The following is a 10,605-nucleotide window of genomic DNA, read 5'->3' as shown; positions in this document are numbered from 1 at the left end:
TTAGACTGATAGCACTGTGCAATAGAAAAGGAGAAATGCAGCCAAAGCTCCTTTGGCTGCATGCCTCTTGATATTCACAGGAGTGCAGGTTATTCTGCACTCCTGTGACCCGGTTTCCGAAGACAGCGGGCTGAAGACTGTCGTTGGCTGACATCAGAGCCGGTCCTGGCTAGGGAAAGATCCCAACCATATGGTCGTGCTTCACCCAGAAGACTGTACAGGCACTTAGAGCTGAGAGCCAGAGATTGACAGTCACCAGCTCTCTGCTCACAGAGCACTGAGCAATCAGCAGTGTTTGATCGCTCAGTTCTCACCCCAGAGGCATTTTTCAGGCGCTAAAGAGCTAAAAACAGCGCATGTAAAGCGCCTGAAAAACGCCTCCCCTGCAGCCCCAGTTGCTTTTGCAGTACATTAGAAAAAGCCCTGCAAGCCCATTGAATTTAATAGGAAGTGTTGCCGAAGTGCCTGCAAAGAACTTAAGCAGCGGCACATTTACCCTTTCTTTAGCCGCTAGCAGGGGTTGAAATCGCCCCACTTACGGTCAAAAAGCGCTGCTAAAATGATGGTAGCGCTAACGCTGAGCAGTGACAGTGTGAAAAGGGTCTTAGAGACGGCGGGGGACAGATACGGCATCAGTCTAGGAAAGTGTGATTAAAAAAAAAAAAAAACTTATATCGATCAATGTCAGTACAACCAGCCAGTTGGATTATTTTCCGTGCTGTCACTGCCAGGGGCTGTAGCCATCAAGAGTGATCAGTGTACTGACAACAGGAAAACCTCCCACTGTTAAGGCCCATACACACGATCTGACTTTTTGACAACAAACATGCAAACTAGCTGTTTTAAGGCAACATCCGATCATGTGTATGCTCCATTGGATAAACTAATTCGGTTTTCGTCTGAAAAATGTTGACTGTGTTTTCGACAACATAAGTACGATGGAGCAAAGTCCAATCCGGGGGGCCATCAGAGGATATTCCCGGCAGTCTTCTCTTACCCTCTATTGGCTGATTGCAATTTGTTTGCGTCAGCTGACCAGGGGATCGGCTGCTATAATTCAGGGACCAGCGCACTCCCACATCCAGCATTGCATGGGTGGGTGTTGGGATGTGCGGCTGTTTCCTCTTCACTGCTCTATGTACAAGGTAAATAAACACTTGTTGCTATTTAAAACTTTTTAATCAATGCAATTTTTCAGCTCTTTGCTAAAATCCGTTTTCATCCTCATGTGTGATGCATTTAGCACATTCTATTATATTTGTGATCATCTAAATTTGCTGACAAACAGGAACCCTTCATACTTACGTGCAACACATTCAATCCTGGGTATATTTCTATTATTACTACTATACAAACCCAGTTACTTGTATGAATTCCATATATGATTTATTCCTATTCCCATGCAGGATATAATTAACACTAAATATAATTCTAGCACATTGTTCATTTAAATTAAATTTAATTATTAACGTGAACCCTATATATATATATATATATATATATATATACAGTACAGACCAAAAGTTTGGACACACCTTCTCATTCAAAGAGTTTTCTTTATTTTCAGGACTATGAAAATTGTAGATTCACACTGAAGGTATCAAAACTATGAATTAACACACGTCCAATTATATACTGAACAAAAAAGTGTGAAACAACTGAAAATATGTCTTATATTCTAGGTTCTTCAAAGTAGTCACCTTTTGCTTTGATTACTGCTCCGCACACTCTTGGCATTCTGTTGATGAGCTTCAAGAGGTAGTCACCTGAAATGGCTTTCCAACAGTCTTGAAGGAGTTCCCAGAGATGCTTGGCACTCGTTGGCCCTTTTGCCTTCACTCTGCTGTCCAGCACACCCCAAACCATCTCGATTGGGTTCAGGTCCGGTGACTGTGGAGGCCAGGTCCTCTGGCGCAGCACCCCATCACTCTCCTTCTTGGTCAAATAGCCCTTACACAGCCTGGAGGTGTGTTTGGGCTCATTGTCCTATTTGAAAAATAAATGATGGTCCAACTAAACGCAAACCGGATGGAATAGCATGCCGCTGCAAGATGCTGTGGTAGCCATGCTGGTTCAGTATGCCTTCAATTTTGAATAAATCCCCAACAGTGTCACCAGCAAAGCACCCTAACACCATCACACCTCCTCCATGCTTCACGGTGGGAACCAGGCATGTAGAGTCCATCCGTTCACCTCTTCTGCGTCGCACAAAGACATGGTGGTTGGAACCAAAGATCTCAAACTTGGACTCATCAGACCAAAGCACAGATTTCCACTGGTCTAATGTCCATTCTTTGTGTTCTTTAGCCCAAACAAGTCTCTTCTGCTTGTTGCCTGTCCTCAGCAGTGGTTTCCTAGCAGCTATTTTACTATGAAGGCCTGATTCACACAGTCTCCTCTTAACAGTTGTTCTAGAGATGTGTCTGCTGCTAGAACTCTGTGTGGCATTGACCTGTTCTCTAATCTGAGCTGCTGTTAACCTGCGATTTCTGAGGCTGGTGACTCGGATGAACTTATCGTCCGCAGCAGAGGTGACTCTTGGTCTTCCTTCCCTGGGGCGGTCCTCATGTGAGCCAGTTTCTTTGTAGTGCTTGATGGTTTTTGCGACTGCACTTGGGGACACTCAAAGTTTTCCCAATTGTTGGGGACTGACTGACCTTCATTTCTTAAAGTAATGATGGCCACTCGTTTTTCTTTACTTCGCTGCTTTTTTCTTGCCATAATACAAAGTCTAACAGTCTATTCAGTAGGACTATCAGCTGTGTACTGTATCCACCTCCTGCACAACACAACTGATGGTCCCAACCCCATTTATAAGGCCTGAAATCCCACTTATTAAACCTGACAGGGCACACCTGTGAAGTGAAAACCATTTCGGGTGACTACATCTTGAAGCTCATCAACAGAATGCCAAGAGTGTGTAAGACAAATTTTCAGTTGTTTCACACTTTTTTGTTCAGTATATAATTGGACATGTGTTAATTCATAGTTTTGATGCCTTCAGTGTGAATCTACAATTTTCATAGTCATGAAAATAAAGAAAACTCTTTGAATGAGAAGGTGTGTCCAAACTTTTGGTCTGTACTGTAATATATATATATATATATATATATATATATACACACCTTTGATATAGCTACCATTATGTCCCCATGTGACTATACATTTTACCTTGCAGTTGCTACGGGTGGCCTCACTACAAGTTTGGCTACCATACCTGGATTTCCCCATCTGGTCCCAGCTTATTCACTTGGCCGGCCATTGGCTCTGGAGTGCGGGGAGGTGATTGCCCCTGTAAGGACAGCAACATGGAGTCTCTTAGACTCTCTTAATATTTCTCATGCAGAGACAGTAGCCCCACCAATATACCCTTCATGTGCTGTTTTTTGTCTACAAAATTATTTTAATGTTAACCAATGAAAGATTGAAAACCAGTCTGCTTATGTAAGTGAATTATGTTTGGAAATTGTAACATTTATGTAGATTACATGGTTGAATGTTTTATCTATTCAAAGTGACTAGTTATATATTGTATATCTATGCTTTAGAGGAGTCTCTCCTTCCTTTGCACCCCTGAAGGACTGCACTTTATGCCAAAACGCGTTGGATATAAGGAGGTTTTACTATGAAAATTGTCTGTTGTCGTGGTACCAACTGACTGTGTTCAGTTAATAAATGTTTCAATTCTTTCCATGTTTTAATCATGTTTGATATTTAATAAAAATTTATTGTTATCACATTATCGTGCCATATTTTCATATAATATCTCTAGTTGCCTATGACGTCCACCTAGGAACCCTTCATGTTTCTTTTTTTTTTTTTTTGATCGTGTGTACAGAAAACCATCGGATGCATGCTCAGAACGTAAAAGATCAGACAAAAATACAGCAGTTGACCAAAGGTGGTGGTAAAAAGCAGAAAAAACACGTGATTTGATGAAAGTTGGCTGAAAAAGTCAGATCGTGTGTATGCTTAACAAGTTTGCGGCCTTTGTACAAAAATCCAGGGGAAAGTTTGTTTAAAGTCCGATCATGTGTATGAGGCTTTAGAATACAATAGCACAATAGGGATTCTCCTATCGAACACCGACTGTGTTGATGGCGGAATTCAGTGATTGTTCTTTCCTTCTTGTGGCTGCCAGCCTTAGGCCCCATACACACTATTAGATTTTCTGCAGATTTTTGTCTTCAGATTTACCAAAACCATGTAGTGCAAGGGCCTGCCTGATTGCATACAAATTGAAACTCTTAAGGTTTGACCTCATATTATATGGTTTTGGTAAATCTGAAGACAAAAATCTGCAGAAAATCTAATAGTGTGTATGGGGCTTTAGGCCTGGTACACACTATCATTTTTTTTCCGTTTAACACAGTGGGCAGAACAAAAAGAAACCAAATTGATCAGGAGGAGATCCTGTTCTAACAACCTGATGTTAGTACAGCAATCTTCCCTCTGAGCTAAGCGTTCTCCCAACCAGAACACACCCGCCAACGCTCTTGGCCATTGACTGAGAGCGCTGATCGGATGCCGATCGGCAGACCCTTTTCGGCCTTGACCCTTCAAACAGAAGCCGGACGCTTAGCTGGCTTTCTACTGAACCGGCCGATACCCCCAGATATTTGGCCCGTATGTACAGGGCCTTACACTGCTGATATTCTCCCCCTAAACCCCTGGTTTGCTAAAATAAAAAGGTACTTATACGGACGGTAATTAAAATATATTTAATGATGACATAACTGGATCTGCTCATTTAAAACCATTTTCTTCTGAACAGGCTTAAGCCCACAATCAAAGTTTGCACTTACCCCAGCACAACAGGCATGTAAACATTTCAATAGAATGATTTTCCTATACTGCTGGCATCTACAATTTAGGGAATATTAAGCTTTAATCAGCTGAAAAAATAACCATAGTTTAGACTCCAGGAAACAAATGCTGCTTTCACACAGCATGATCAAAATGAAATAGCTTCAGCACATCAGACATACTCTTCTCTTTAAGGCCAGGTTCACACTATAACCCGCTACGGATCGCTGTGCATCCCTGTTCCCCATTTCAGGGCCGATCCTATGCCTGAATTCGGCCCTGAAAGGGAGCCAAAGACGCACAACTTTTTTGTGCAGTGCGCTCCGCAGCCGCAACGGAGATATGTGAACCGACTCCATAGGGAGCCAGTCACATTCTCCTGCTATGCGAATTGGATGCAGGGAAACCTGCCTCTAATTCGCATAGGGGCCTTACAACAAATTCTTAGCACTGTTAAAGATGTCACACAGCTGTTTGATATGTGCCATTTTTCACATTTCTTTTAATGGAAATTCAAGAAGATAAACTACTAGACATCTGTAAGGTTCACCAGTAACAGGATTTTATTTGATTGAGAATAGCGCCTCTCCCCATACAAACTTAGGTAATGCTAAATCAACTTGAAACAGCTCAAAACACAAATCAGAAGCATCAACTCGAAGGCAAAATTCACCTGCAATGAATTCTTAATGAGCTTCAAGTATCACAAACCAATGTCAAAAGCAAGCTGCATTTGCCCATCGAATCTGCTCGACATCGGCACCAACTCAATGCACAGATGGCCAGCCTGTGTAATGGTGATGCTACTGATGTGAGAAGTCAGGAAACTTTGACCAGTAAGGGCCGGTTCACACTGCAGGCGATGCGAGGCGACACCGACTTGCCTCGCGGCGACCTGCCGCGACCTCAGCGGCAACTTGCAGATGACTTCTGTATAGAAGTCAATGCAAGTCGCCCCGAGGTCGCCCGAAAGTAGTACAGGAACCTTTTTTCTGAGTCGGAGCGACTCGAGTCGCTCCTCTCAGAACGGTTCCATTGTACAGAACGGGGGCGACTTGTAAGATAGCGGCGAGGCGAGTCGTGTCGCCTCGCATCGCCCGCAGTGTGAACCGGCCCTAAAGGTAAGCAATTCCATAAACATCTTACATAACGTATTACAAACAAAGAAATCCAGATATCTGAAATAGTTTATTGAATGGAAAACAGTTCATACAGAATTCGGCGTCACAGATAAAATAACTGACGTGTTTCACACCTCTTTACCGCTGCTTAGTCATAGCTAAAATAACAATCACAGCATATGGCTATATATACACAAAAATGAATAGTGTATGTCATTACTAATACTATCATGTGTAGCCAAACACTCACAATAATAATGGGAACAGCTGCAACCGTTAAAGGAACCAAAAAGATCCAACAAAAGTACCTGTAATCCTTAATGGAAAAGCACACTAGACCAATGAAAAAAAAAGAAGAAAACACATACCATAAAACTGAAATAAACAGTAATAACAAATTACATAACATATATAAAATTCTGTATGTGGAATCCATTAAAAAAATGTTTAATTATATGTGTGAGCCACCCCCATCAAATCATTCTCTGAAGCTATTACCTTTTGTACCACCACCTCCTCCCTTTAGAATGTAAGCTCTATGAGCCGGGCCCTCCTGTACCTTTTGTATTGTACTGTAATTGTGTTGTCCCCTTTTATACATTGTAAAGCGCTGCGTAAACTGTTGGTGCTATATAAATCTGGTATAATAATAATAATGTGTGTAATAATGTTCATATTGTCACAGGAATACCCGACAGAATATAATTTTATATTCTTTTGGGTATTCCTGTGACATTATGAACACTATTGCACACTTATGTGTGTGTGTATATATATATATATATGTAAATATATATAAATTAATGTTTTTTTGTTTTTTTTGTTATCGATTCCACATACAGAATTGTATATATATATATATATATTATTACTGTTTATTTCCATTTTATGGTATATATATGGGTTTTCTTTTTTTCATTGTTATAGTGTGCTTTTCCATTAAGGGTTGCAGGTGCTTTTGTTGGATCCTTTGATTCCTTCGAGGGTTTCAGCTGTTCCCATTATTATTGTGAGTATATATTGGCTACATGATAGTATTAGCAATCACATACACGATTCAGGTTTGTGAATATATATATATATATACATATATATATATATATATATATATATATATATATATATAATCAGTATGCTGTGATTGTTATTTTAGCTATGACTAAGCACTGGTAACTAGGTGTAAAACGCATCAGTTATTTTTATCTGTGAGCCTGTATGCTGAATGAACAGTTTTCCATTCAATAAAGAAACTATTTTGGAGTGCAGCTATCCGGATTTCTTTGTTTGCTTGTGTAGCGGCCATAACCCTCAATGGGCGGTCTTGATTTTTGGGCTTACCGGTTACCTCCGCTTGGCTTGTTCTTCCATGTCTAGGGGTTCCCAGGGTTAGTACCCTAGACTTTGGACGCTGACACCATAAAAGTCCTTTAGAAAGGTTTGTATTTGCAGGGGTAACCTCCAACAAACACAGTCTCGTATGGGAACGGAGGGCAAGGGTGAAGAAACTCCTTGAACTGCTAATCATTAGAAAGTCTCAAATGCAACCCAGAGAGTAGCCACTCGCAGCTGGGCGCTTCAAAGCTGAACAAATCTCTAGCCAGAGATTATGGCAGTCAGCACCTTAATCCGGAACTTGCAAAGTCTCTGACCTTGAATAAATTTGCAACCGAAAGTGAACAGGAACCTTTCCTCAGTACCTGGAACATTCGATGTCTCCTTGGCAGTACTAGAAAAGCATGGATTCATTAGTGTCCTTTACAACTCAGCAACCAGGCACTTCTTGGGATGCCAGCTTGTTGGCCCTCCTCCGAAGAGCCCTCCCCCGATCGCTTACATGAGCTGCGGTGCCCCTCCAAGTCGAGAGCACACCCGGACACCTTGAATCATCCCTCAGTTACTGCGCCTCGGACCAGCCGATTCCAAGACTCGGGAACAGATGGATCCTTACCCCAGACCATGCGGGTCTAGTGGGGCTAGTCAAACTGACCATGTTGCTCCCATGACCGGGACCCCTCGCGGAGCTATCCCGGTCCAGATTCAGGAACAAGCAGCTCTGGCCTAACGAACCAACAACCCCGAACACGTGACTTCAGCCTCTTAAGTACCTTTCCCCAGACTCCTCAGCGGGGCCAGACGCACCCACTGATTGGCTCTGGGGAACGCCGATACTCAAAGCGTCCAACCAGGCCTGGTTCTGGTCCTGTCATGTGCATCTAACTGTACACATGCCCAGCCAAACTGAGGCCAAAGTTAAACCTGCACAATCAACCCTCAGAACTCCTCTACTGTTCTGAGGAAAAACAAAATTTGTACATGGCGGACACCTTATCAAAAGTGTCGCTGCTACACTTGTATCATGCATACAGAGCAAGCACCCGCCTAGTGCAGGCTAGTTGATATTTATGGACTGCTACCTGGAGAGGTATATTACTTATAATATTCCTTTACATTTTTAGTCTGTTGAGATCTGGTTTCTGGTACCCACATTTGGGCCCTTTACTCAGCTTGGGATTGTATTGGGGTTTCGTTTTTATTGCCAGTGCCTATGAATTTATAAGAATAAGACCTTTTTTCCCCCCAGGCGTTGTTTGAGGATATATACGTATATGTTCTTGCTGCTTATTTATTTATCCTATTCTTGTTGTTTTATTATAATAATAATAATATGCATGTGTTAGTATATATGGGGTTACTTGTTATATACACAAATGGTTGTTTATGATTTCATTAAAAAAAAAAAATATAGATGTATATTCTATGAGGATGCTCACCAGCACCCTCGTAATTCACCGAGAACTACAAGCCATCAGCCACAATGGCTGTAACTTATTCATTTACAGGAAATTGTGAATGAATGACGCGCTGTGTGGACGGAGCCTTGCATGGGGGCGCCATTTTCAAGTTGTGACAGCCAGTGCAGGAGAGGATCCCACACTTACTGTCACAGGGGTTGGGGGGGGGGGGGCACAGTTGGGAGAGGCTGCAGCTGCTGGAACATGTCAAAAAATGGGTGGAACATGTAATAAGCTCACAAGTTTGGGACTGCATTTCTGCAAATGGAGTTGGAGATTTGGTCAGGATTAATGGTGTCCTCAATGCTCAGAAATACAGGCAGCTACTTATCCATCATACCATCAGGGAGATGTGTGATTGGCCCCAAATTTATTCTGCAGCAGGACAACCCCCCCCAACATACAGCCAATGACATTAAGAACCATCTTCAGTGTAAAGAAGAACATGGAGTCCTGGAAGTGGTGGTTAGGCCCCCACAGAGCCCTGATCTCAACACCATCGAGTCTGCCTGCCTGGGATTACATGAAGAAACAGAAAGATTTGAGGCAGCCTACATCCACAGAAGATCCTGGAACAACCTACCTGGTTCCTTCAAAAATGGTGTGATTTAGGTTTTTCTTCTGTTCACTCACTTTGCATATTGATAAAAATAATAATACATTATAAATACATATACACATTATATATATATATATATATATATATATATATATATATATATATATATATACACACACACACACACATACATACATACATACACACATATATATATATATATATACACACACACACACACAGTGTGAGAGTGTGTGTTTTTAGTTGGAAGATTTGTTCATTATTGGTGCTGGCTTCTCAGTTATTTTCGAATTTCCTATTTTGGGAACACCGGATCCTCCATACTCACAGATACATGGCATTTCTCTTCATGCCAGCAGGTAAATGAAGTGGTGGAAAAATGAGAGAAAGGTAATCAGATCACAAGCAGTGTTAACACAGCGTTACACTAGCAACCAGAAAGTAGACTTCAATAAAATGGCAGCCAGCTGCACACCAACTCCCTGGTGCAGGAGTGTGAATAGAATGGGTAAAAGATGGCTTCAGCTCCTGTTATTCAGCTGTAGAGAACTCCTCAGATACATTAAGCCCATTTTTAGGGCTGTATCAAAGCCATCTTTTACCCATTTTATTCCATTCAGACTCATGCATGCGATTTTAACCACTTGCCGACAGGCTCCTGTAGATATACGTCGGCAGAATGGCACGGTTAGGCAAAGTAACGTAACCATCCGTTACTTTAAATTCCCTGCCGTGCGCGGGCTGCCGCGAGCTCTATGACCATGGCCACAGGACCCGCGGACTTTATGTCCGCGATCGTGTCACGGCGCTGAAGAACGAGGAGATGCTGATGTAAACGCAGCATCTCCCCGTTCTGCCTAGTGACAGGACACTGGTCTTCTGCTCCCTGTCATCGGGAGCAGCGATCAGTGTCGTCTCAATGCTAGCCCATCCCCCCCACAGTTAGAATTAACCCCCTCACTGCCAGTGACATTTTTACAGTAATCAATGTAATTTTATAGCATTGCTCGCTGTATTAATGCCAATGGTCCCAAAAATGTGTCAAAATTGTCCGATACGCCTGCCATAATGTCGCAGTCACGATAAAATAAAATAAATATAAAATCATCTGATCGCCACCATTATTAGTAAAACTTTTTTTCTTTACTAAAATGCCATAAATCTATCCCCTATTTTGTAGACGCTATAACTTTTGCGTAAACCAAATGCTTATTGCGATTTTTTTTTTTACCAAAAATTTGTCAAAGAAAACATATCGGCCTAAACTAGGGAAGTCATTTTTTTTATATATTTTTTGGGGATATGT

The sequence above is a fragment of the Lithobates pipiens genome, unplaced genomic scaffold, assembly GCF_037356315.1.
Source record: "Lithobates pipiens isolate NorthernLeopardFrog02 unplaced genomic scaffold, aLitPip1_a1.2 Scaffold_1, whole genome shotgun sequence".
Taxonomy (NCBI): domain Eukaryota; kingdom Metazoa; phylum Chordata; class Amphibia; order Anura; family Ranidae; genus Lithobates; species Lithobates pipiens.
The sequence above is the reverse complement of the archived record's forward strand: the minus strand, read 5'-3'. Positions refer to the sequence as shown.